Source organism: Heteronotia binoei, chromosome 2 (assembly GCF_032191835.1).
Source record: "Heteronotia binoei isolate CCM8104 ecotype False Entrance Well chromosome 2, APGP_CSIRO_Hbin_v1, whole genome shotgun sequence".
Lineage (NCBI taxonomy): Eukaryota > Metazoa > Chordata > Lepidosauria > Squamata > Gekkonidae > Heteronotia > Heteronotia binoei.
The window spans coordinates 47,785,879-47,813,605 of NC_083224.1; the positions used below are offsets into that span (position 1 = coordinate 47,785,879).

Sequence of the window (27,727 nt, forward strand, 5' to 3'; positions counted from 1 at the left end):
AACAGGGGCTGTAGATTCCCGCTTCTTAAAAGTCTTTCACATTCCATATCCTTTTAGTTCCATAAAACCTTACTAAAACACCAAATTTTAATTCATCCCCTGTCAACATACAGCCACATTCTTGCAACAGAGTTCAACATCCCCATAATTCACTGGTATCACAACATCTGGATTTTCCTTTAAGCAGGATTTAAGGAAAAAGTAATCCAAGCAGAATTCTAGATACTGAGACTTATGGTCAACCTGGAACCTATTCTTTTAAATTAGAGAAATGCAGAAGTTTGCAAGAGGAAGTTCTAGGGGTAAATAGCAACAGGATGGCAGGAAGATAACTGGATATGATTAATGAATGAGGACATTTATTTCTTCCCTCTAGAATAGATGGGAGATGATCAAGAGCCTTTTGGGTACCAAAGTCGTTGGAGAGATGCTTGCTAAAATAAATGAGGTATCTCAAGCTACTTAAGACAGGAACATTCAGCTGAGCATCATGCCATTTCCCCCCCTTTAGGCAGCTATTTATTTTTATTTTAAAATAATAAAAGTTTTGAAGCCTGTTGTCTAATTACCTCAACACTGTATTAGAGCATTACTTTGCATTTTTGATTCCCTATAGCTCCTTTTTAAGCTGGGAAAGAACACATGAGAAGGTGCCAAAGAACTACTCCTGTGGGGATGAAGCCTGCCCAACCATTGCTCAGTACCTTGAGTTCATGTACTGAATCAAGTTAACGGCCTACCAGGGTCAACTGATAGGAACTTGTAAACCACATGCAACAGAGATCAGTTAACCTGGAAGAAAAATGGCCACTTCATATGGTGGACTCTATGGCATTACCCTCCATCAAAATCCCTCCCCTCCCCAAACCCTGCCATCCTCAAGCTCCACCCCCCCCCCCCAAATTGCCAGGAAATTCCCACCTGGAGCTGGCAACTCTATCTACTCTTACTAGACAGACATTACAGACCCACACTTGGAGAATAGTTGAAAAAAAAAAAATAAAACTCTACAATATAATTATCAAGAGTTCTCTGAGGAAAGACCAGGACAGACAACTCTTAAATACTGGAAGAAACAGAACTATGCTTGACTGGACTGTAATACAAAATAATTACTCTAGAAATATATGAAGAGATGAAGCAACTCACACAGCTTCACTGATATGAGTCGATTCAATTTTAGGATTCCACAATGAAATTATTAACTTCTCTAACACTTCTGCTAAGTGCTTCAAAATTCTTAATGTTGATCTGCACAACATCAACATAGCATTGGTCAGTGTGGTTTCTGCAACCCATGACAGATGAACTCCTGCCTTGCAAATGCAAGTCTGTTAGCAACTGCAACATTTTACACAATATGTTCACATGCAGGGACAGAAACAAAAATACTTCTGTTTGCTTTTTGCTATCAAGCCAAAGCTGACTTACAGCAAACCCACAGGATTTTCAAGGTAAAAGGACATTTAGAGGTGGTTTCCATTGCCTGACTCTGAGTAGCAACCCTAGACTCCCTCGGTGGTCTCCCATCCAAGTACAGGACTAACTAGCATCCAAGATCTGACAAGATCAGGCTAGTCTGGGCTATCCTGGTGAGCTTATACAGCCTTAGCAAGTTATAATTGTACAAGCAGCCTGGATGTAGCATGAACATATTGACAGGTCATCCTGGGAACAAAATTTCCAGGGCAGCTACTAGTATGTAATATACAAATAATCACCAAAATTGTCAGAATCAGATAGAGAGACTTTGTAGGTTTGTTATAAGTGAAAATATTGGCCTGCTTATTTTGAGCTTATTATTATCATTATCATCATCATGGTTTTACCATGTCTTGTTAGCCGCCCTGAGCCTGCCTTGGCGGGGAAGGCAGGATACAAATAAAAGTTTATTATTATTATCAGATAGATGCCAGACCTTGCTCAGATGCAGGGCTGCCAAGTTTGGGTTGGGAGATTCCTGAAGATCTGGCGATGGGACCTGGGGAAGAATCTCAACTGGGTATAATGTCATGGACCTTCCAAAGCAGCCATTTTCTCCAGGGGAACTGATCTTTGTAGCCAAGCCTGCCTGCAAACCAGGACTCCAATTGTGTTTTAATCTAGGACTGAAATCTTAATTTGCACAAGAAGCTCCAAACAACGTATTGATTTATGTCTGATAAACCAAACTACAGTTTGCTACAAAAGTGGAAATAATTCATTAGCTGGGCTTCTACAAGGTCAACAAGGTCTCTAGCTCATTTATTCAGTAACAATCCATGATAAACTGTTGTATTTGAATCACATCTAAAATATACAGACATTGCTGGGGCACAGGAAAGCTGGGCAGTGCTCCACCAACATGTGCCGAGCCCATTTTGCTCTCCACCCAAGAAAACAAGGCAAATCCCTGAGGCACTGGCAGCAGGTCTGAAGTTCAGCTAGCTCACAACGTGCCTGCCAATGCAACCCTCATCTCTCTCTCCCCCGCCTCTATTTGCCCCCACAGACGGAAGGAAGAGACGGACACAAGGGTTTGGGTAACTAAGGGCCACTTTCTTTATTATTAAATTAACAAGAGCTATAAACATAACAAGCAGCACGGCAGGGCCAGGGGACGAAATATCCCTCCCCTGCCGCATGACGGGCAAGCTACCCTGCCCCTAGTATAGCCAAAATGCATGGCTCATACCCCGCTGGCCTAGCAAAGGTTATGCCCTCGAGTTCCAGCCCCCATCCACACGGCTGAAGGGCGGATCAATCCATGCAAACCCGAGGCAGTCCGCTTCATCACTCAACTAGTCCACACGGGCCAGGAATGATTTAGCTAGACCCCGTGCCTCAAAACTGGGGTGCTATTGGTGCTCACCGAGCTGCATAACGGAAGTTAGGCAAAAAACCCAGCCAATCTGAAAGTGACCAGCCTACTTAAACCATCCACACCCTAGACAATTCCACAATCCCTTCTACAAGCAGTGTGAGGTAGGCAAAAAACACCCCTTCCAACAGCCAAACAGGAAGAGATGAAAAAATTCCTACCCGGTTCCCTATAAATTAAGAGCAACCAGCTATCACCCACACTGCCTCAAGGGCGGAAGGGTGGGCCGAGCACGAGGCGAAGACTGGGAGGCAGAAGCGGAGACAGCCGTTAAGGCGTGCCTGCTCTGCCCTCACCTCCCATAATGCCCTGCCCGCTCCTCCTCCTTACGAAGGGGCAAAACGGCCCCCGGAGAAAAGGCTGTGCAGCCTGCCTCCAGTTGGGAGCCGCATTGCTGCCACACTATCATCTTCACAGGTAGAAGTAGGGATCTGGGTGCTAAGGTCATAAAGGTTGCCTACCCTCACTGTGACAGTCAGATCTGTCCATAGAACATGCTATGATCTTTAGAAAATGTGTAAGGTAGAATCATGGGCTTTTGTAGTCACATGACGAGGGTTTTCCTTCAGTTGAAAATAATGCCAGATGGTTGCTTTGTAGTCTTTGAATGTTTATTGTGATGCCTTCATAATTTTTAATGGTTTTCAACGTTATTGCAAGGTGAACTGAGGCCTAAATTGGAGAAAGAGGGGGTTGTGTGCATGTATGCGTATGCTTGCATGTGTGCAAGTCTTATATTATTTATTGGCAGAGGAAACAAATCAAAAAGTCACCTATCACTAAACAATAGTAGGTAGGGTAGGGCCATGGATAGCTGGCATTGCACTGCAACCTCACATTTTCTTGAACAGATTCAGAGGGTTCAGAAGAGGAAGGAAGCCAACTTCCTCTGGCTTAGTCTGACAAATCAAAAGAGTAGCTGAGGCCTCTTCCTGCTATGAAAGTGATAAAGACTGTGGAGGCCAAAGAACAGTTCTTGCCAAAATGTAACCAAAATTCTACAAAGAGAAAAAACCCACAATAGAGACTTTGTTGAAGCTTTTAACTTTTTTTTTTTGGAGTGGGGGGGGGGATAATAAAAACAAATCAGCCTTCCATGAACCACATACCTCTTAGCCTGTGTCTTGTAGCCTGAGGCCCTGAAAGAGACAGGACCAGCCTAGGAGCTGGAGTTCTGTTGTCATTTTATCTCCATTATAGTTGTGTGTTTCTTTGCAAGCCTCTTTTGAGTCTCCAGTGGGAGAAAGGTGGGACAGGAATACTTAAAGGTGCAATTAGTGTGGTTATTTCCAGTTGAAGTGCTCTATAAAACACAACATTCTCATTTGGTGAAAAAACGTACGAGGAAACACAAGAGAAATGACCACTTAAAGAACTTGGCTGTCACGGTTACTGAAAAAAGTTGTCAAATTGGATCAGAAGAGAGTCACAGTGACAGACTTTACTGATGCTTGAAACAGACATAGTCAGCTTCAGTGGATGAAATCCACCTTGAGTTCATAGCTGGAGAAAGGCATGCTAAAAATGTTCCAAAGAAATAAAGAGACTTATGAACATAAACCCAATTGTATAATTGTTTTGCATGTATGTGTAGCACACACACCCCCAAAAAACCCCTTACTTCCCCAATAATTATTTTCTCTGTTTTTTTTATTTTATTTATTTATGATTTATATCCCGCCCTTCCCACAAAGGTGGCTCAGGGTGGCTCACAATAGATAAGACATAAAATTAAAATTAAATTAGCATTTAAATATATAAGAAGTTAAAACATTCAAAACATTTAAAACTTTAAACTTTAAAAAGATCAAACCTTATAACAGTGTGTATAACAAGAATCTGGTAAAGCTACATTAGTTTCCCATATCAGTTAGGTGTAAGCTAGCCGGAAGAGGGTTGTCTTACAGGCCCTGTGGAACTGAATAAGGTCCCGCAGGGCCCTCACCTCCTCCGGCAGCTGGTTCCACCATGTAGGGGCCATAACAGAGAAGGCCCTGTCCCTAGTAGATTTAAGGCGGGCTTCTTTTGGCCCAGGGATAGCGAAAAGATTTTGGGTTCCCGATCTCAGTACTCTCTGGGGAACATGTGGGGAGAGACGGTCCTTCAGGTAGGCAGGTCCCAGGCCATATAGGGCTTTAAAGGTGATAACCAGCACCTTGTACCGAACTCGGTATATTATTGGAAGCCAGTGCAGAGCCCGAAGACCCGGCCGAATGTGCCCCCATCTTGGGAGGCCCAATAACAGCCGGGCCGCAGCATTTTGCACCAGCTGCAATTTCCGAGTTCGGCACAGGGGCAGCCCCATGTAGAGGGCATTGCAGTAGTCCAACCTCGAGGTGACGGTAGTATGGATCACTGTTGCTAGGTCATCGCGATCCAGGAAGGGAGCCAACTGCCTTGCCCGCCTAAGATGAAAAAACGCGGACTTGGCAGTGGCTGCTATCTGAGCCTCCATCTTTAAAGAAGGCTCCAATAGTACCCCCAGGCTCTTGACCCTGTCCGCCGCCATCAGCGGCGTACCGTCAAAACTGGCAAGGGGATTTCTCCCCCCCCCCCGGTCCCCGATGATCCAAGCAAAGGACCTCTGTCTTCGCAGGATTTAGTCTCAGTCCACTCAGTCTGAGCCACTCAGCCACGGCCTGTAGTGCCCGATCCAGATTTTCCGGGGTGCAGACTGGTCGGCCGTCCATAAGCAGATAGAGCTGGGTGTCATCAGCATACTGGAGACACCCCAGCCCATACCTTCGGGCAATCTGGGCAAGGGGTCGCATATAGATGTTGAATAGCATCGGGGAGAGAACCGCCCCTTGGGGCACACCGCAGTCGAGTGTGCACCTCCGGGATAGCTCCCCTCCAATCGCGACCCTTTGTCCCCGACCTTCAAGGAAAGCCACTGTAAGGCCAACCCCTGAATCCCCACGTCAGCAAGGCAGCAAGTCAGTAACCGATGGTCGACCGTATCGAACGCAGCCGATAGGTCCAACAACATCAGCACTGCCAAGCCACCTCGATCCAGATGCCATTGAAGGTCATCTACCAGGGCAACCAACACCGTCTCCATCCCATGGCCCAGGCGAAAGCTGGATTGAAGTGGGTCAAGGATGGAAGTGTCCTCCAGGAAGGTCTGTAACTGCATCGCCACTGCCCTCTCAATAAGTTTGCCCAAAAAGGGCAAATTTGAAACCAGCCGATAGTGTGCCAATTGGGCTGGGTCTAAAGATGTTTTTTTAAGGAGGGGGCGGACCACTGCCTCTTTAAGCGGCATTGGAAAATGCCCTTCCGTCAGGGATCTATTTATGATATCCCGTACAGGATATCTGAGATCCCTCTGGCAAGATTTAATAAGCCAGGAGGGGCATGGGTCCAATTTACAAGTTGTTGGGCGAGCAGATAAGAGAATCCTGTCAACTTCCTCCAGGCTGAGGGGGCTAAAACCATCCAGAATGTAATCCGAAGACAGGCTCGGGGCCTCGGTTTCGCTAACTGTCTCAAAACTGGCAGGGAGGTCGAGGCGGAGTGACGCAATCTTTTCCGCAAAAAAATTTGCAAAAGCCTCACAGCCTATTTCCAATTCAATAGAATTTGGTCTGCCTTGTGGCAGCGTTGTAAGTCCTCAAATTATATCGAACAATTGTGCCGGGCGCAAAGTTGCAGATGCAATCTTGGCCGCAAAGTATGCTTTCTTCGCGGATTTGATTGCCATCTCTTAGGCCTTCAAACTCTCTCTATAAGATGTTTGGGTCACTTCGTCTCAAGTACGCCGCCATTGCCTTTCCAGTCGTCTGAGTCCCCGCTTTAATTGCCGCAGCTCCTGGTTAAACCAGGGCGACGGCTTCAGGCGGGGGCACAGAGAGCGCCTAGGTGCAATCACCTCGATGGCTCTGGAGAGTCCATCGTTCCAGGACTCTACCAGATCATCCAGGGAACTGCCAGTGGGCCAGTTATCCCGCAGGGCCGTTAGGAGCCCTTCCGGGTCCATCAAGCTCCGCGGGCGAGCTAAAATACGCTCTCTGCCTAAACAGGTTTGGAGTGACACATCCATACGAGCCTTGAGGGCAAAGTGATCCGACCATGGCACTGCTTCCATTGCAATATCGTTCACTGATACTCCCGCCGCGAAGACCAGGTCTAACATGTGTCCCGCCTGATGAGTGGGCGTTGTAACAACCTGGGAGAGTCCTAGTGTCACCATGGATGACACTAGATCCATTGCCTGACTGGAGGCCGCATCGTCGGCGTGAACATTGAAGTCACCCAAGACCAATAGCCTTGGGTACTCCAACGCCCAGCCCGCCGCGGCCTTCACCAGGGATGGTAAGGCGCCGGCCGGTGCGTTAGGCGGTCGGTACACCAGCCAGATCGCCAACCGCTCCCCAAAATCCCACATCAGGCCAGCACATTCAATGCCCGGGATCTCCGGGGCCGGGAGAGCCCTAAAGGAGTAAGCCTCTCGTATGAGTAGTGCCACTCCTCCCCCCGCCCACTAGTACGGGACTGGTGAAAGACCGAGTATCCTGGAGGGGTCATCTGGGAGAAAGCCATGGTCTCCCCATCTCGCACCCAGGTCTTGGTCACGCATGCCAGGTCCACATCCTGCTCCAGCAGGAATTCCCAAAGAACAGCTGTCTTATTGTTAGTGGACCTAGCATTACATAACACCAGTGTCAGAGGCGAGTAAATTCGCCTGGTCCCACTACCTGTCACCGTCGGGATGGGACGCAGGCTGGAAGGTGGTCGAGCACTATCATGTGTCGGCCTCCTTCGCTTATAAGTCTGCCTGTTCCCACCGTCATACCTTCCCCTCCCCAGGAGTACCGGAATCCCCAGAGTTACAGCAGGCTGGCTGATAGAAGGAAGATCTGCACGCGTACAGTGCATTCCTAAACAGAGCTATGCCTTTCTAAGAATGGCTCTGTGAGAAGCAGTTTGGTGTAGTGGTTAAGTGTGCAGACTCTTATCTGGGAGAACTGGGTTTGATTCCCCACTCCTCCACTTGCACCTACTGGAATGGCCTTGGGTTAGTCATAGCTCTGGCAGTTTGTCCTTGAAAGGGCAGCAGCTGTGAGAGTCCTCTCAGCCCCACCTACCTCACAGGGTGTCTGTTGTGGGGGAGGAAGATAAAAGAGATTGTTGTGGGGGAGGAAGATAAAAGAGATTGTGAACCACTCAGACTCTGAACTTCGGAATGGAAGGCGGGATATAAATCCAATATCTTCTTCTCTGTGAAGGCAGGGCTGCCTCAGGGTGAACATTTGTGGAATGCACCCTAATAGGTATACCAATGTAATAGTCACTGTTATCCCTGATTTCCTGGTGACAAGTGTAAGCAAAACCGCCACAGTGACTTTGCCAAGACAGTAAGTTTTTGATTGCACAGAAATCTGAACTCAACTCTAACACACAAGAGCAACCATCAGCCTTTGTGCCAAACTGGATCTCAGTGAAAACAGAGCCCAGTCAAGTTTTGGTGGCACAAAATTAATGTATAATCAAACCTTGTGAAATTCTGATGGAAAGGTACTGCAACAGAGGTTGGCCCTATAAATCAAATAGCATCCTAGGCATGAAATACTTCCAGTGTCTCCCTTCAACTTCTCAATGTCTCATTTTTTTTTTAAATGCATTTGTATAACCCAGTTTATGACTTGGACACACACTCTGCATGTCTTATTTATTGCTGTCCCATGCACTGGTGAATGAATTTTGCATTAATGTGAGTTACAAAACTTGTGACGTTATTAGTTTTATCATATCAGTAACATCATAGTCATACACAAATACTTGGCTGGGTGTTGTAAATTTTCCTGTACAAAACCCACTATTGCCACCATCATATTAATGAAATGCTGGCCATGTACATCAAAGATTTCATCTTCACTTGTAAAACTGATAATGCTGTACTATTTGTGTCAGCTGTTGAATAGGCAGCCCATGACAGCCATTCCATGAGTCCAGTGCCCAGCAAGGCAAGTATCCCATGTGCACACCTTTCTATAAACTGGGCTTTGCCACCAAGCAATTCAGCAGTGCTTTTATTTGCAGGTTTACAACCAAGGAGAACTGAAAATAAATGAGAAATGCAATGACCCCTGAGTCTTAGAAAGCAGAAGCAATATGACCAACACCATTGTTGAAATTCCAGTACTTCCTACCCTCCTGTGAAAGCAATCATTAAAACAGCTCTAAAATTGTTCATCCAGCAAGAGACATGGGTGAAAAAACACAGTGCTGATTATTTTATATGCTGATCTTTTCATATGCTTATATTGGCATATAACAGCAAAAAGAGAATGCTCACATAGACACCACCATGAACCTGGTACCATGGTCACCAACAAAATGTACACAGGGTCCATATCCTGAAAAGAAACCTTGTTAGTGAAAAACCAGCTGGATGGAGAGTTTTAAGGGAAGGAGAGGAGAATACTGATCAGCTTTATGTCAAAGTTTCTGCACAAGCCTCTGTATGTTATTACACCCTCTTTGTTGCCCCCATTCACCAAACTGTAGCTTCCTTCTGTCTCTACCTAAGAGCATCATTACTTTTTCATAGAACTGCAAAGCAGCAAGGATTCTGAAGACTACTGTGTGTGTCACTTTTGACTTATGAGGACACTTTGAATGAATTACTTCCAAAATATCCTTTCATTAACAGCACTGCTCAAGTCTTGTAAACTGAGGTCTGTGACTTCCTTAATCGGGTTAATCCATGTTGGGTTTTCCTCTTTTCCTGCTGTCTGCAAGTTTTCCTAGCATTATTGTCCTTTTCCAGTGACTCTTTTTCTTATAATATGACCATTACGAGGAATGAGATGATAGCCTCACTTAAGTCATTTTAAGCTTCTGAAGACAGTTCAGGCTTGATATGATCTACAATGCACTTATTTGTTGTTTTTGTGGTCCATGGTATGTACAAAACTCTCCTCCAACACCACATTTCAAATAAATCAACTTTCTTCCTCTCAGCTTTAGTCATTGTCCACCTTTCACACCCATAATGCTAGTGGGGAAATACTGTGATATTAATTTTCTTGATACTGGTCACCAGTGACACATCCTTACACTTAAAGATCATTTCTTCCTCCTTCACGGCTACTCTTTTGAGTCTCAGTCGCCTTCTGATTTCTTGGCTGCAGTCTCTTTTTGATTGTTGATGAAGCCAAAGAATCCCTTCCATCCAAAATCAGAAGTCCTTGTTCAAAGCATCATCTAGAGACCCAGATGCTAATCCTGAAGGGCTGTCTATTCATTTCTCTGCACACTTTCCAAACAATTTCCCATATGATGTTTTCCCACAAAGGTTACAAGTTTCTTCCAAAAGGGAAAATGCTTTGGAACGTGGTAATTAGGAGCAGAGAAATGAAATGAGAGACATATAATCCTCTTCCCATATGCCATTTTTCTGTTCCAAATTGGGGGGGGGGGTCATTAAGGGACTTTCATGCAGTTCCCCTTTAACTGCTGAGAATTGAGCACACTTTCAAACATACCTTCAGAGCCAATAAAGAGTAGAAACTTGCGTTTTAAGAAATGAGCCCAAATGTGACCATTAAGCTGTTTGTTTAGCCCGTGGTAGCATCTGAAATGGCTCTTTTCACACACAATACAAAAAGCATTTTAGACAGAAATTCATCACTAATGTTAGCATGACATAAGTGAGACACTTTCAACTGAGTGTACAGTCTTGCAAACAAAACTTTTATATTTTTATCACAAAATATAAAGAAATAAAAAATAAGAGATTTGAATGACGCTTGTGAAAACAAGTTGTTTGCAAGCCATAAAAGTGAAATGCCCAAAGCCAAAATCCCATTCATATAACATCTTTATCAGCACCCGCCCAATGACACATTATCGCTTGCAAGCTGCCAAGTTCCCCAGAACTCTTCATCAGGCAGATGTTCCAAAATAAAAATGGGAGGGGGAAGCAGATTTTAAGCAGATTTTTTAGGTCATGATGTTAAGACCTCATGCCAGCATAGTGTGTTTTTTGCTTGTGATGAGTGACTAACCTTTCCTACAAACATCTGTTAAGCCTCTCTGTTTTGAAACATGAGCCACCCAGTAAAATGTGAGATCTCTAGCACCCAGAACTGAATCAGTCAGCTGAAGCCTCTGTCTTAGCACAAAACAGACAGTGATACTCTGAACTTTCTTTGTTGATGTTGGCTACATACATAGCTCATGTTTACACATCTGATTTTATAATTTTTATTGATTTTAACTATAAAAAGAAAAAGCATAAGCATGGATATAGAGGCATTAAAGAGGGGGAGGGATGGATACAGAGTGGGAGACCAGAAACAACGAAAAATGCAAATATATCAGTTACATCTCTACCTCCGAATGAAATACCCAATTCTTTCTACCTGCAAGTATTAAATTTTCCCCTTATATTTTACCACCTTTATCTTTCATTATACACTTTTTACTAAACTATTACTTAAAACACAAATCTAAACTATTCTTCTTCAGCACATATAAGTATAAAAAAGTCAGAGAAGTCTCAACACAGAACTGGCTAAGCTTAACCATATTAAAAATACAGACTAACTTGTTATTTTAACAATGTCGTCATTAAAATGAGCATAAGAAACAAATATCTTTATCCTTCTAACTTATTTATTTCAAACGGAAAGAAAAAGAAATTAGATTTAAAATATCATAAAACATGGAGAGATAAAAAAGTGATAAGCAGAAAAAAACATAGTAATTTATCTGTCTCAGTATAAACAATTTCTCCAAACAAACGTATTAAGAGCAGATCTACCAGATTACAGAATAATTGTGTTGTCTGCCTTCTTAAAAATTAATCCAAGTTAACTTATTTATATTAAATTCTTTTCAAAACTTTTCAATCCTTTAACTCTTATATCCATATTGCTCTAGGAGGAACAACTTAATATGTCCCAAAAATCTCACTTGGCCTTTTAAAATCGCATGTCAGTTCTTGCTGAGAATTCCATATCCAATTACCCACAGGGAGACAAACAGTTTAAAGACCCTTCTTCCTGAAAGTTTTCCACGTCTTAATTTTTTTGCTGAGATATACCTTCTCTCTCCTTAGTGCAGTCATCCCTCTTGGTAAAAATAATGATCCCACGCCACTTGATCCTCTCAAAAAAACTTCAATCAGTCTCAATTTCTGGTCCTTCTTTTGCACAATAAGGTTCCATTTTGGTTTTCTTCTGTTCGTTTCCCAGTGGATCACTCTCCATTTCCAATTCCACGGACATCACCGAGATCTCTTTAACACTCTGCTGATGTAGATTTGAGATTTCGCTAGCTTTCAACATAAAAGCTCCCATTTGCTTTTTTATCAACTTTGTTCATGAATCAAGGTCTTGCGTTAGAGAAGTTATGGTATCCATTATATCTTTTTTATAAAACATTTTGCTTGGTAATGCCATTCTTCTCTACCAAATAACTCAGTCTATTAATCAAAGTTGAAAAGTAACTCAGAGACCCAGTTAGTCTGTCTCTTCAAATCTCCTCCAGCCGTGTTTTGATTGTTGCCATTTCAGTTGCACTCAGGTGGCAAAGATAAATCTCTCTAAAATATATCTTGTTTTTGTTCAGACCATATTATAGCCAGATAATAGTCTCATTAACACATATTCAATTATAATTCAGGTCGATTTGAGTATCTATATTCAGTCTAATTCAAATTGTTGCCAATGCTCAAAGTTGTTCTTTGTCTTTTTGAAGCCTCATTCACGGGAAGGGGGGGGGGGATTCACCTCTTTCCCTTCCTTTGAACTGTCCTGTTTATTATGTAAAATAACCCATTAGCCAGTGGTATTAAAAGCAAACTTACCTGCCAAGTAGAATTGCCGTGCTTGAGGTAGGAAGCTTGTTAAGAGAAAAAAGAGCAAGCAGTTGGGTGTTCACGGAGTGGCGGAGTTTCGGGGCATACAAGAAGGACAGGAACAGCCACCGTTATGCCCCTGGCTTATAGCAAAGCCCCATGCCGAAAGGAAACCCCTTCAGGGTTTCCCTGGAGATGACACGTCTGTGGCACCTCTCCCACTGCCTGATTCAGGGGGGCCGCTAGAGACAAGCTCAGTGAACCCCCACTGAGCTCAAGGCGACATAACCCGGAAACTCACTTATGTTTACACATCTTCTCTGCATACATTCTCTGCATGCAGCATGCTGTCATAACCACATTCAAAACCTGCTACTGATTATTGAAATATACCCATCACAGGGTTTCCCTTGAAGCTGTCACTGGCTCAGACTACCATCACTTTCCTCTTGAGAGAGTAGGCCTCGCAGGAAATCTACTGCACTCCATAGTCTAAACTAGATCTTAGAAAATTCAGGGTTCTGGTCTTGACCCACAAAAGGACTGGGTGCCCCATGCATGTATGTTAAGGGCCATCAAGTCACAGTCAACCTATAGAGAATTCGGTGAGTTGTAAAGGCAAGAGACTAACAGAGGTGGTTTGCCATTGCCTACCTCTGCATAACAATCTTCATAGTCCTGGTAGTCTCCTGTCCAAATATTAACCAGGGCTGACCATTCCAAGAGCTGACAAGATCAGGCTAGCCTGGGCCACACATGTCAGAACAGCTCTCCCATAACCCATCTTTATTTACTTGCTTCTACCAGACAGGAGAACCTTACAGAATTCCAAACACAGAATATACAAAAAGCAGAACAGCAGTAGTTTAATAAAGCCAGCCATAAAACAGCCACCGTAAAGCCACCAATAAATTCTAAGCAGTCAGAGATAAAAGTTTTTTAAAAAAATGTTTTATCAATAATAAAATCATGAACGCTAGCCAGATTCAGGAGTATGTTATTATCACAGCTACTAAAACTGAGCAAGAATATCATCTGTGGCCTTTGGTCAAATAGCAGCAACCTATGAAGGCTCTCTCTTTAGCTGCCCATAACTATTGAAAACTCTTTCCATGAGAAGTTGCCAAAGGCCCAACCTTTGTTACCAAAGGCAGACCAAGAAGGAATTCACACAAATATTTGTTTGACTGATGGCCATACCATCAAGTGATTGCTTGCATGTGCAAAACAGGCCACACACAAGCATCGCTTTTATATCACCTTGCAAAACACCCAACGAATCTGATAACAGAGCAGTTCACGCTTTCAGAAATGTATCTGGCTGAGTTTTGCTTGGGTTGTAGCTTGTCGAAGGGACATGGAGAAAATGACAAGATAAACAGAACAGACTTCCTTCTGTAGAAAAATACACCCAGAGCGAGAGAGATGGGTTCTAGCCTGGGTTTATCCTAACATTATAATTTTCTATCTGAGGGAAGTTTAACCTACAACCTCTCACCTAAAGAGATTTATAGCAAATTCATCACTGCAGCATGAAACTTCACAGATGAACACCACAAAAACCTCTAGTTCTCTTCAAACAAAGTGAATTTCAACACAGCCATTCAGACAACCAACTCCAAGAGTGTTTATATTACAAGCAGTGAAGAACTCAAACAATTGGGAACTGATACAATCTGCATTCAAAAGTCCCTTCTAATCAACATTAAACCAGGACATGGGTAAACATGTTTTTTCAGAGGACTCCCATACCTTGCTCATTCTTCTCTCCCCCCACCCCACAGAGAATCCCTGCTGCAGATACATGTAATGTGTGAATGCAGACGTGTGAATTAACCAAAGGTAGTTCTAGTCCAGATTGGGATTCTAAATAAGGGCTGGACTAGAATCTAAACAGGGCGTGTGTGTGTCCAAGAGTACAATGCACCTGAGCCCACTTGCAGGGAGGGCGGAATATAAATCAGCTAAAATATATAAATAAAAAATAAATACAATCCAGAGCAGGACTACTCCATTCAAACATTTAGATCCAAGTCCAATAGCACCTTAGAAACCAACAAGTGCTTCAGGATGTGAACTTTTGAGAGACAAAGCTCTCTTCATCAGTCTGACAAAGGGACCTTTAACTCTCAAAAGCTTACACCCTGAAACTCTTGGTCTCTAAGGTACTACAGCCCAGGCTAGCCCAGTCTTGTCAGGATGGCCCTGGTGTATTTGGATGGAAGATCTCCAAGGAATACCAGGGTCATGACACAGAGGCAGTCAACGGCAAACTACCTCTGAACATCTTCTGCCTTGAAAACCCAGCTGTGACTTGACAGCAACAGAAAACAAATAGGTGCTATGGGACTTGAATCTGTTTTACTGCACAGCTATCCTCTGAAACTCCAGTCAAGGACCAGTTATTTTACTGTGACTCTGGTTAATCTGCATGAACTGCATTTGTATGCCACAACTAATAATGATTAGGTTCTCAGCAGGTTAAATACTAGCATCTCAGTGCAGCCCCAACCTCAGAAGTCCATGTCACAAGGTTTTCCTGAATGCACTTAAAGGAGAGGCCATGGCTCAGCAGTAGAGCACCTGCTTTGCATACAGAAGATCACAGGCTCAATCCCTGGCATCACCAGTTAAAAGGATCAGGTGGCAGCTAATTTGAAAGACCTCCCTACCTGAGCTCTGTGATCACAACAGACAATACTCACTTTAACAGACCAGTGGCCTCACTCAGTATAAAGCAGCTGCCCATACACTCACATAAAAATCAATCTTTAGTACAAATCCTCTGATTAATTGGTTACATCATAAGTTACTTGAAGACCTTTTTGTTTAAGCCAAGTCAACTGGAGGTGGATATGTGAACTATTTTATCATATCTACCTTCAAGCATGTGATTCACCCTGAACCCCAGATTTGGATACCATATTAACACAGCAGAAGATTCCTGTTGGTATTCTTAACACTGGGTGTGAAAGAAATCGACATCCAGCCATGAGCACCAGCCAGATTCAGGAGGATGTTCCTATCACATCTACTAAAACTGAGCAAGAATATCATCTGTGGCCTTTGGTCAAATAAGAATATAAGAGAAGCCACGTTAGATTAGGCCAAAGGCCCATCCAGTCCAACATTCTGTGTCACACAGCAGCCAAATATATATATATATATATATATATATATATATATATATATATATATATATACACACACACACACACATACTGTGGCTAATAGCCACTGATGGACCTCTGCTCCATATTTTTATCTAACCCCCTCTTGAAGGTGGCCATGCTTGTGGCCGCCACCACCTCCTGTGGCAGTGAATTCCACATGTTAATCACCCTTTGGGTGAAGAAGTACTTCCTTTTATCCGTTTTAACCTGTCTGCTCAGCAATTTCATCGAATGCCCACGAGTTCTTGTATTGTGAGAAAGAGAAAAGTACTTCTTTCTCTACTTTCTCCATCCCATGCATTATCTTGTAAACCTCTATCATGTCACCCCTCAGTCGACGTTTCTCCAAGCTAAAGAGCCCTAAGCGTTTCAACCTTTCTTCATAGGGAAGGTGTTCCAGCCCTTTAATCATTCTAGTTGCCCTTTTCTGAACTTTCTCCAATGCTATAATATCCTTTTTGAGGTGCAGCGACCAGAACTGCACACAGTACTCCAAATGAGACCGCACCATCGATTTATACAAGGGCATTATGATACTGGCTGATTTGTTTTCAATTCCCTTCCTAATAATTCCCAGCATGGCGTTGGCCTTTTTTATTGCAAACGCACACTGTCTTGACATTTTCAGTGAATTATCTACCACGACCCCAAGATCTCTCTCATGGTCAGTCTCTGCCAGTTCACACCCCATCAACTTGTATTTGTAGCTGGGATTCTTGGCCCCAATGTGCATTACTTTGCACTTGGCCACATTGAACCGCATCTGCCACGTTGACGCCCACTCACCCAGCCTCAACAGATCCCTTTGGAGTTCCTCACAATCCTCTCTGGTTCTCACCACCCTGAACAATTTAGTGTCATCCACAAATTTGGCCACTTCACTGCTCACTCCCAACTCTAAATCATTTATGAACAAGTTAAAGAGCATGGGACCCAGTACCGAGCCCCGCGGCACCCCACTGCTTACCGTCCTCCACTGCAAAGACTGCCCATTTATACTCACTCTCTGCTTCCTATTACTCAGCCAGTTTTTGATCCACAAGAGGACCTGTCCTTTTACTCCGTGACTCTCAAGCTTTCTAAGGAGCCTTTGATGAGGAACTTTATCAAAAGCTTTCTGGAAGTCAAGGTAAACAACATCTATCGGGTCTCCTTTGTCCACATGTTTGTTCACCCCTTCAAAGAAATGTAACAGGTTAGTGAGGCAAGATCTTCCCCTACAGAACCCATGCTGAGTCTTCCTCAATAACCCGTGTTCATCAATGTGCCTACTCATTCTGTCCTTGATAATGGTTTCTACCAACTTTCCCGGTATTGAAGTCAGACTGACTGGCCTGTAATTTCCCGGGTCTCCTCTGGAACCTTTTTTAAAGATGGGGGTGACATTTGCTACCTTCCAGTCCTCAGGAACAGAGGCAGATTTCAATGAAAGATTACAGATTTTTGTTAGAAGATCCACAAGTTCAACTTTGAGTTCTTTCAGAACTCTCGGATGTATGCCATCCGGACCCGTTGACTTATTAGTTTTTAATTTGTCTATTAGTTGTAGGACCTCATCTTTTGTCACCTCAATCTGACTCAGGTCTTTCAACACCCCTTCCAATATTAGTGGTTCTGGGGCGGGCAAACACTTCTCATCTTCCACGGTGAAGACAGAGGCAAAAAATGCATTCAGCTTCTCAGCCATTTCCCCATCTTCCTTCAGTAATCCTTTTACCCCATGGTCATCCAAGGGCCCCACTGCTTCCCTGGCTGGTTTCCTACTTCTAATATATTTGAAGAAATTTTTATTGTTTGTCTTTATGTTTTTTGCAATATGCTCCTCATAGTCCCTTTTTGCCTGCCTGATCACAGTCTTGCATTTGATTTGCCACTGCCTGTGTTCCCTTTTATTAATCTCACTTGGACTGGTTTTCCACCGCTTAAAGGAGTCCTTCTTACCTTTTATAGCTTCCATTACTTTGTTTGTTAACCATGCTGGCCTCTTCTTATACCTGTTTGTGCGTTTCCTAACTTGTGGTATGTATTTTATCTGAGCTTCTAGGATTATAGTTTTAAATAGTCTCCAAGCTTCCCCAAGGGTTTTGACTGTATTTACCTTTCCTTTCAGTTTCCTCCTCACATGCCTCCTCATCTCAGAGAATTTACCCCTTTTAAAGTTAAATGTGGTTGTGGCGGTCTTTTTGGGCAACTCCCTACTTATACAAACAGTGAAATCAATAACATTATGGTCACTGTTCCCAAGCGGCGCAATCACTTTTACATCTCTCACCAAGTCTTGGGCATTACTTAGGACCAGATCCAGGATCGCCCCACCCTTGGTAGGTTCTGAGACCATCTGCTCCATAGCACAGTCATTGAGAGCATCAAGAAACTCAATGTCTTTCTCTCGACCAGAACACATATTGACCCAATCAATCTGCGGGTAGTTAAAATCACCTATTACTACACAGTTTCTACGTTTAGCCGCTATCTTTAATCCTTCCATCATATTATAATCGTCTTCTCTCTTTTGATTTGGTGGGCGATAACAAACTTCCATAATTAAATTTCCTTTTGGGCCCTCTATTTCAACCCAAAGCATTTCTAAAAGGGAATCTAATTCTCTGACCTCAGTCTTACTGGACCGTATATCCTCTCTGACATACAGAGCCACCCCACCTCCAACCCTTCCCTCCCTATCCTTCCGATATAACTTATATCCAGGAATCACCGTGTCCCACTGATTCTCCTCATTCCACCAAGTTTCTGAAATTCCCACAATGTCTATGTTTTCTCCCAACACTAAACATTCCAATTCACCAATTTTACTTCGGACACTTCTAGCATTTGCATACAAACATTTATAATTTCCCAGGCAAGCTAGGCCCGCCACCTCCCTCCTGCCACCTCGAGACTCTGGCAGACAGTCCATACTGTTTGTCACCATCACAGTGGACAACTCTGATCCATTACCCGGTAGAAAAATAGAAGCCAACCCTTCATCTCTTTGAGACGATTCCTCCCGAACCAGAGACATTCCATCTCCTGTCGGCTTTCCCCCAAGATTTAGTTTAAAAACTGCTCTGCCACCTTTTTGATTTTAAGCGCTAGCAGCCTGGTTCCATCCGGAGACAAGTGGAGACCGTCTCTTTCGTACAGCTCCCGCTTGTTCCAGAAAGCATCCCAGTGCCTAACAAACTTAAACCCTTCCTCCTTACACCATCATCTCATCCACACATTGAGACTTCTAATTTGCGCCACCTATATATAAATAGCAGCAACCTATGGAGGCTCTCTCTTTCGCTGTCCACGACTATTGAAATCTCTTTCCCAGAGAAGTTGCCAAAGGCCCAACCTTTGTTACCAAAGGCAGACCAAGAAGGAACTCACAGAAATATTTGTTTGACTGATGGCCATACCATCAAGTGATGGTATGTGTATTATGATTTTGGTAGGGCTTTTGTATTATGTGCATTATGATTTTGGTAGGGTTTTTTTTAATGATAAAATAAATAAGAAATTTTAATATAATACTTACATACTGAGACAAAGTGCATCACCAAAACTGGAAAGAATCTCTTTTGCCTCCCAAATCCATTTTTGACATTCGCCATTTCCCCTTCGAAAGACTCAGAGGGAAGATTACAGCAGAACAGTCAATCAAGCACAGATGCTCAAGCATTCCTCTCTTTAAACAGCAGCTCATTTAAGGGGGGGGAATGCTCCCATTTTGCTTAACTCCAGGATGATGTCCAGATGGTAGCCAAAGCAGAGGACAACTCAAAAGTGAAGCAACTGACAACCACACAAGGGAAGGACAGTAGGAAATGATTATAAAAATCTAAGTTTGCTGCTACTCCATAATGATGGGAAGATACACAGTGTAATCACATTCAAGCCAGCCTTGCTATGGACTAAAGCGTCCTCCTGTACCAAGAGACATTAGGATTAACACAGAGCCTTATCCTGCTCAATGTAAAAGGGTTGAGCTAGATAATCCAGGGCGGGGGCTCTTTACAACTACATCCATCAGAGAAATACCCTGGGGATAGGTCAATTGTGTTCTGAAAGAGAGGGGTACAGATCCTTCTCCCTGGATTCATAAGGGATATGCAGTAGCCTATTGCAGTGGTTATTTTATATACCATTTTCCTTTTTCTGCACTGTCTTTCATCTTTGTAACCTGCTTTCTGCATTATGGTATGTCATACCCTGGACTTTTATTACCATTGTTTTTCAAGCCTGTAATCTCAGTCCTGTAATCTCTAGAACTGCTTTAGGTATAACCAGGACTTTTTTTTTAAAGCAGGAATGCAGTTCCAGCTGGCTTGGCATCAGGAGGTGTGGCCTAATATGCAAATGAGTTCCTGCTGGGCTTTTTCCTACCAAAAAAGCCTTGGGTATAACAGTGCTGCCACTTTGCCAAACACTGTAAATGAGGCTCCCACAACAGACATACACCAATAAGCAAAGAAGTCCTCAGACACATATACAGGACTGCCAACTCTGGGTTGGGAAATTCCTGGAGATTTTAGAGGTGGTGCCTTGGGAGGGTGGGATTTAGGGAAGGGAGGGACCTCAGCTAGGAATAAAGCCATAGTGTCCAGCCTCCAAAGCAGCCATGCTCTCTGTAGTCTTGGAGATCTCCAGGCCCCACATGGAGATTGACAACTCTGCCTATTCAAGAACTAGAAGACAGACTGCAAGTCAGGAGCCATTTATCAGGATCACTAATCTCCTCTGACTCCATACTACCTGACACAGATCTAGAATTTTGTTTTTAGCCTTCTGCTTTTCTTTTTTTTAAAATCAAGTTTCTAGCTCACACAGTTGAAGAGTCACAGAACACAGCATAAACAACTGCAAAAGGATGTGTCCAAAAAGTAAAGCCTTTGGATAATGGCCCCCAATTTCAAATCATATTCCTCTCTGCCTAAACCCACTGTCCCCAAATTTTAATGCATACCTCTCCATGAGCAGTTTGAGCTCTGCCACCATTTCCCTAATAAAGCCACAATGAACTAAGTATGTTTTTGCAAAGTGTTCTAAATTTCAACTGTTTCCCTTATTCCCAAAAGGAGTAAGCTATTTATTTAAAGCGGCTGAAGTCCTTAAATGATGACATAACATCACCAATCAATAGTCTTTTGATAATATAGTTGTAATCAGGATTAAAACCCTGACACTCTAACCATATTCCAGTATTTCTCAGCAGACCTACACCTCTGCCACCCACACAGGTGAGTCTTTCCAACCTAAGCTAGTGCTGTAATGCATATACACACACCAGCATAGGTGCATCCCCCTCACTTGTTAAAAAGTGCAAAACCCTCATACCCCCCCTAAACCTGATTTCCATCCTATCCATGTTGGGCGAAGGAGAGGTATGCAATGGAAACAGTGAGAAGGCGTGGAGGAAACAGCTGAGATGTATTCTCCCACGGATATTCAGAAGCCGAGGACATGTGCAATAGAAAGAGGAATTCAGTGATACACATTGGAAAAAGAACAGACACTGCACCTGCCCACAGCTTTAAAGATTTCACCACAGTGCAGTTACTCACTCAAGCTGCTAAGAAAGCACATACACCCAAGCATCTTGTGTGCGCGCAGATGCTCCAAAGCAGAAAAGGAAACAGGAATAGTGCAATGCCCTAATGTACTGAATGGCTGGGCATGATGCTTCTTGCTACAGGGACTCACCCCCCACCCCCCCAAAAAACCCTCAATGCTCCTTCAGCTTTCAGTAGCCCTGAGTCCTCTGCAATTTGGCTGTAAGATCTGCTTCCCAGCTGCTGAACGAGTCTTGAAGGGCAGGATCAGCCCACATCATCAACAGTGCCTCTGATCATGTGCAGAGTGCTCCTTTTCTCTCTGGTTAGTGATTTCCCCCCCTCTTTTCAAGATAGGACATTTCTGATTCGGAAAGCGACAGTAGAGGAATACCACCAACCAACACGACAATGCATCTCCCTAGAGATGCTTCCTACAGCTAAACTACAGGTCTGGGGAGCGATCCTCGTGTAGTTTGACGCACCACCAGCACCCATAAGAGTAGGGCTTGTGGGTGAGAATATGGGGGATCCGGGGCATGCGTGAGCACCTCTCTAAACTGCCTTTTGCTTACAAACTTCACAAATAAAAAGCGAGAAGGGCCCCCCCCCCCCCATTAGAAGAAAGAACACCGATTAAGACTGGGTCTAAAGGGGATTTTTTTTAAGGCGTGGTCTGGGGAATAGGAGACGATCTCGATAGAATTCCCCCCGCCCCCCGTTCCTTCAGGTGGTTCGGAGGGGAAACGACCAGGTGGTTCCACCGTTGGTCCCATTGCCCACCCGCCTCCCGAAACCCCCGGGATGCTCCCTGCTCATCGTCTTGGCTACACCTGGCCCGTCTGGAAAGTGACCGAGAAGCTTGAGGCGCCAGACGCTCCTGCACCAACACCAACCACCGGCTCCCAATCGCCGCCGCTGCCTCTGTCACTCACCGAATGCAACTCACCAGCAGCAGCCGAGATCCGCTGGAGCCAGCCAGTTTCCCCCCAAGCCTTGCAGCAGCGGCTCAAAAGGGGCTCGACCCGGGGATGGTGGGGGTGTCAAGAGGGCCGGTTATTCCAGCCGCCAGAAGAGCTGAGGGCTACGACAGCAAGCTCCTTTGCAGCCGCCCAGCACGCCCGGCGACCCCCGTCCCTTTGCGGTGCGGAGACGCGGCTGAATGACTGTCTGGCACAGAGCGGAAAGCTGCCGGCGCGGCTGCTCCAGCCTTGGAGGTCTGGTCTTCGGAAGCCCCGCCCGGCTCCTCCTGGAAGGCGGGGCTACGCAAAGAGGAGGGCGCTGAAGACCGCAGGCAGCCGCCCGCCGCGAAGGTGAGTCCGGCCGAGTCTCTTAGCGGCGCTCTGTAGTCTTAGCGCGGGACAATGAGCGCCGGGTGGATGGAAGGAAACAGCCTGGGCCGCGGTGGACAGGGCGAGAGAGGCGGAAGGAAAGCCGCCAACATCAAGTCGTGGAAATCTGCGTTTGCGCCTGAACCGCCTGCATCTGTACCCACCCCCGAGGACGCCCACAATCCGCAAAGTGAAGATTTCTTTCCCATAAACAAATACAAACGGAGCAGCCCAGGAGAAACTGGCCGGAAGGCTCCACGCTTATCTATAAACTTTGGTGCGTGCAAACTTTTTTCTAGCGGAGCAGCAGAAACTGGGTGGGGGTGGTCCCAGGGACAAAAATAACCGGCTTCGAAACAAAGAGTCCACTTCACCGTTTCTCTGTCTTTCCTACCTGTAAAATGGGACTACAGATACTGAGAAGACTGGGAGTTTTTTTAAAGAGAGGCAGATGTTTCAGATCCGGATATTTGGCAGCATGTGCTGCCCTCTTTCCGGAAGACCAAAGGAACAACCCAGGACAACTAGTCAAACCAGGCTGGTATTTTATGCAGAATGAAGACAAGGGGCCATAAGACTGAGGCCTAAAAGATCTCTCACCCCTTCTCTTTCCCCCACCCTTAAATGTACAGCTTGATGAAGCATAGTGGTGAAAGCCTGCACACTATTGTGCCATTTTGGTTAAAATTTGCTTTTATTTACATTATTTATAGTTCACCTTTCCCACATGAACATAACCCAGATGACACTGAGTGAGTTAATACAATCAACAAGATGAGACATTCAATAAACAAATACAATTTGGGTTGTAAATCCAACCAGAAATCTAACAACAGGACTGAAGCAAGCCAGAAGTATTAACATGACGCACTAAACGATGCAAAAATTACATAGTAGAATTTTAGTGTCAACAAGCTAAACACAGCAGTATAGACCACAGTCCCTGATGATTTATCCAAGTACAGTGCAATTCTCTTGCCTGTGTAGAAAAACCCTCTTGAATAATTCAGTTTTGCATAATTGCAGAAAGCCAGGAGAGTGAGGTTCTTTCTGACCTCCTCAGGCAGGTCATTTCATAAGGTAGGGGCCACAACCAAGAAGGCATTAAATTTGATTAAAAGGTGTTTGCATGGTGTGACGGGCAGGATAGTTTCCCCCTATTCCTAAGAGCAGCCATTAGCAGCTGATGGAATGCTGGGAGAGAGAGTGGGATAATAGCAGTTAAGAGCAGCAGTTGGGAGATGGCAGGGAGGAAGCTGAGAGGATAAAAGGAGGATGTCTGACTGAGTGAAACTGTGCAGAAACGCTGCTTAGAGGGGGCTGGAAAAAGTCAATTTGTAACTAAAGGTTCCCAGTTGCAAGAATAGGACCTCAGTTCAAAAGTTCAGTTGGAAATGAAGCATTGTTACTTATACCTTCCTTTCTTCAGTGTTAGGTTCATGCCATAAATAAAGTTAACTTCTTGTTTTGTTTAACCCTATGGGCTGTGTGTCTAAGCAAATGAACACACACACTTTACTATCTTGGTGTGTGTGTATATATATTGTAGGATACAAGGGGGGACCTACAAGAAACTTGCAGAAAGGGTGTAGCCCTTCCTCTTCACTTCCGTCTTCCTCTTTCTGTAATAATCTTCCATTTCTTTCTCCCCAATCCTTTCTATTTCAAACCTCGCCCCTTGCTTTTGCTTCGCATCCCTTCTCTGTCAATCTACCCCTCGCCTTTGTTAACCTTCCCTCTATTTCACTCCTTTCTCCCATTCCTCTTATCTATCAACTAGCTCCCCATCTCTTGTCCATCCTTGCTGCTCTTCCCAGATGCCTCCTACTCATGGCACTCAACTGACTGCCCCCCTCCCTTTGCAGCTCTCCCTCTTCATTCACTGGTGCAAAGAACAGTGCAGATGGTGACTGTAGCCATGAAATTAAAAGACATTTGCGCCTTGGGAGGAAAGCTATGGCGAACCTGGGCAATATAATAAAAAATAGAGACATCAGCTTGCCAACAAAAGTCCATATGGTCAAAGCGATGGTATTCCCAGTAGTAATGTATGGCTGTGAGAGCTGGACATAAGGAAGGCCGAGCGCAGAAGAATAGATGCTTTTGAGATGTGGTGCTGGAGAAGAATCTTGAGAGTCCCTTGGACTGCAAGAGGATCAAATCAGTCAGTCCTAAGGGAAATCAACCCTGACTGTTCCCTGGAAGGTCAGATGCTGAAGCTGAAGCTCAAATACTTTGGCCACCAAATGAGAAGGGAGCACTCCCTGGAGAAGATCTTGATGCTAGGAAAGACAGAAGGCAAAAGAAGAAGGAGATGGCTGGACAGCGTTACTGATATAACAAGCACGAATTAGAGCAGACTTCGGAGGATGGTGGAAGACAGGAGGGCCTGGCGTGACTTTGTCCATGGGGTCCCAAAGAGTCGGACTTGGCTGTGTGACTGAACAACAACAACAATAACCCTCTGTTTTTTAAGTCGGAATTTTCTGCAAACCTAGGGGGTCCCCCGAGTTTGAAGAAATATTTGTTTAGCCTCTACATGGACCTGATCTGCAGATTTACATATCTGCAGATGGAGGCCATGGGTATATCAATGGTATATCAATAAATAAATGGTGGCAGCAAGTGAATGGAACAGTGTTTGAGCTCCGACCCCAATAACTCTGTGTAAATGAAGGCCTGTTATTAAAGGGGGCTGGACTATCCTGTCTGCTGATGTCTCTATGAGTGAGAAAGAAGACCTGAGAGAGAAAATGGTCGAGGTTTTCTATATATGTGAAATTAAACTAAAAGGGTGATTAGTGTGATGTCCTGACCAGTGCGTGACCCATAACCTGACAGAGAGTTAAAGGTAGACACTTTGTGTGAGTGAAAAAGGGGCATCACATAAAGCTTTGAATGTTTTTGTAAATATGAAGTTTTGGACACTGAAAGCATTATACAGCAGGTAAGTATTATTGTGATTTGATCTTAAGTCGAGCTTTTAAAAAAAAACAAAAACAAAATCTGGCTTCATTTTTGCAACCAGTGTTGGTTTAAATGCAAGTGTTGATCATTTTAAGTGGCTTGTGGTCAGTCACAGCAAATAACCATTGCTGTACAATATGGTAGAAAGCCAAGAGAAAGATAAAACTCACTAAGGTCTTAGGCATAGTTCTTTGGGAGCATATTGCTGTTCACCCTTCTTGAAATTAAGCTCCATTCAATTCAGTGGCACTTCCATCCAAGCAGGAATGCATATAACTGGACTGTAATGTTACTATTGTTGTTAATCTTTGAACTATTCTGAAATTGCAGTGATGAAAACCCTCAGTATGGATTCAAGAAATGAAATCAGAGTGAAGAGTGCCAAAAGATTTTAGTATTCAATCCTCAACTGGGGATAGATGTGATTCTTTTGAAAATACTATCTCACATCTGATACACTTGATAGTCAAAAAATACTCTACCAAGGGATATTGTTGTTCAGGAGAGTGAATATTATTATGATGCTAAGAATGTGAAGGGATAATGGACTAAAGACAGGATGAGCTGGAAGGAAGTGACATTTGAACTGCAAGTAAAAAAACCCCGGCAACCTTGAACTCAGCTCTAATGAATCAATAACAAAATATCTACTGGAACCCAGAATCTTGCAGTAAAGATCTGTATGAAGTCTCCATAGAGATAGGACTGACACTATACATTCTTGCTTGTAAATAAATCCCATTGAACTCATTGTAGGGAGTGTACTTTCAAACAAGCGTGCACAGGATTGCAACCTTATTATTGAGTTGCAAACTTAATCATACTGACTGCAAGCAGTACCGGCCGCAGGGTGCGTGGCATCCCAGGCAGACTGCCTGCCCGTTGCCCTGTGCCCCGCTGGCCTCCCTCTGCAGCACTGCAATGTGGCACCATGCTCTGCTGCCGCCCACCCCCACCCCATGCAATCAGAGGAGCATCGTGACTAGGCTTGGTCCTATCCACTTTGACAGGGCCTGGGCATCTGACTAGTCTTTTAAGAGAGCACTGGAGGAGGCTTTTCCCCCCTCCTTTCCAGAACTGGAAGGGAGGGGGAGCCAAGTCTCCTTCAGCGCTCTCTTAAGAGAACACACAGATGCTCGGGCCCCGTCAAAGTGGGTAGGGCTGATCCTAGCGGCGCTTCTCTGAGTGCACTGGGGGAGGGGCAGAGCGCTGCGGAAGGGAGGGGGCGGGCGGCAGCAGCGGTAGGAGGAGAGAAAATTAGGCATTTGTCTTGGTCAAGTTGAATTCAGACAAAGACAATTCGGTGCCCCCCTCCCAGCACCCTAGGCAAATGCCTAATTTGCCTAGTGGGTGAGCCAGCCCTGACTACAAGACAGGAAAAAAGATTGGCTCCTTTGATAAAATAAACCCAGACAACAATCTTGGTTTTGTATCCCATTCCATACTGTAAATTAGAATGAAACAATGAGAGCCTCAAAAAGCAGAAAAATCCTATGGTTTGTAGTTTAAACATACTTTGAATCTTGAGATTGGCATATGCTGTTTTTAAAGACAAACATTGTTATCTTTAGAGTTCCTAGATCAGCCTGCACACTGAGAAACTGCAATGATTTTATCTTTTCTCTAGCAATGTTAAGATTGATTCTTTACAGGAAGAATATCCAGTTTATCACCTAACTTATACTTTAGGTGTACTTTAAATAAAATACATTCAGCCTTTTATTCTAGAAGGGATAACTGTTGTTTGTAGTATAGTTTGTAACATAGCAAATCACAAGCAGTTAGTATATTGTTTTGAACTTGTGTGATTGTTCAACAATTTACATTATAATTTAGCAAGGAAATCACTTGAGATAGACATAGACTAAATAATTTTGTCTGATCGGCAGCAGAGTTGAGAATAATAACTTCAGGTCCTCTTTGATATAATTTAGCTGAAACCATTTCATTATATTGTCAAAGTACAAATGATGGAAGGAAAGACCCCTAAATGTCCTTGAGTGTTCATTAGTGTAATTAAAAGTCAAAGCTTTAAATCCAACTGACAGAAGTAT

The 27,727-nt window shown here is 44.0% G+C and overlaps 1 protein-coding gene across 2 annotated transcripts in view; it reads right to left on the minus strand.

Moving 5' to 3' along the window:
• PPP1R16B (protein phosphatase 1 regulatory subunit 16B) overlaps window positions 1–22,616 on the minus strand; it is a 175,205-nt gene extending 152,589 nt beyond the window's left edge. Inside the window, exon 1 of one of the 2 annotated variants that reach the window (XM_060230928.1) lies at window positions 22,325–22,616. The gene's annotated coding sequence lies outside the window, so the exon portion shown is untranslated. Of the gene's footprint in view, window positions 1–22,310 lie in introns of both variants that reach the window. The other variant, XM_060230929.1, reaches the window with a different exon arrangement.
• Between the last annotated feature and the right edge of the window lie 5,111 nt (window positions 22,617–27,727).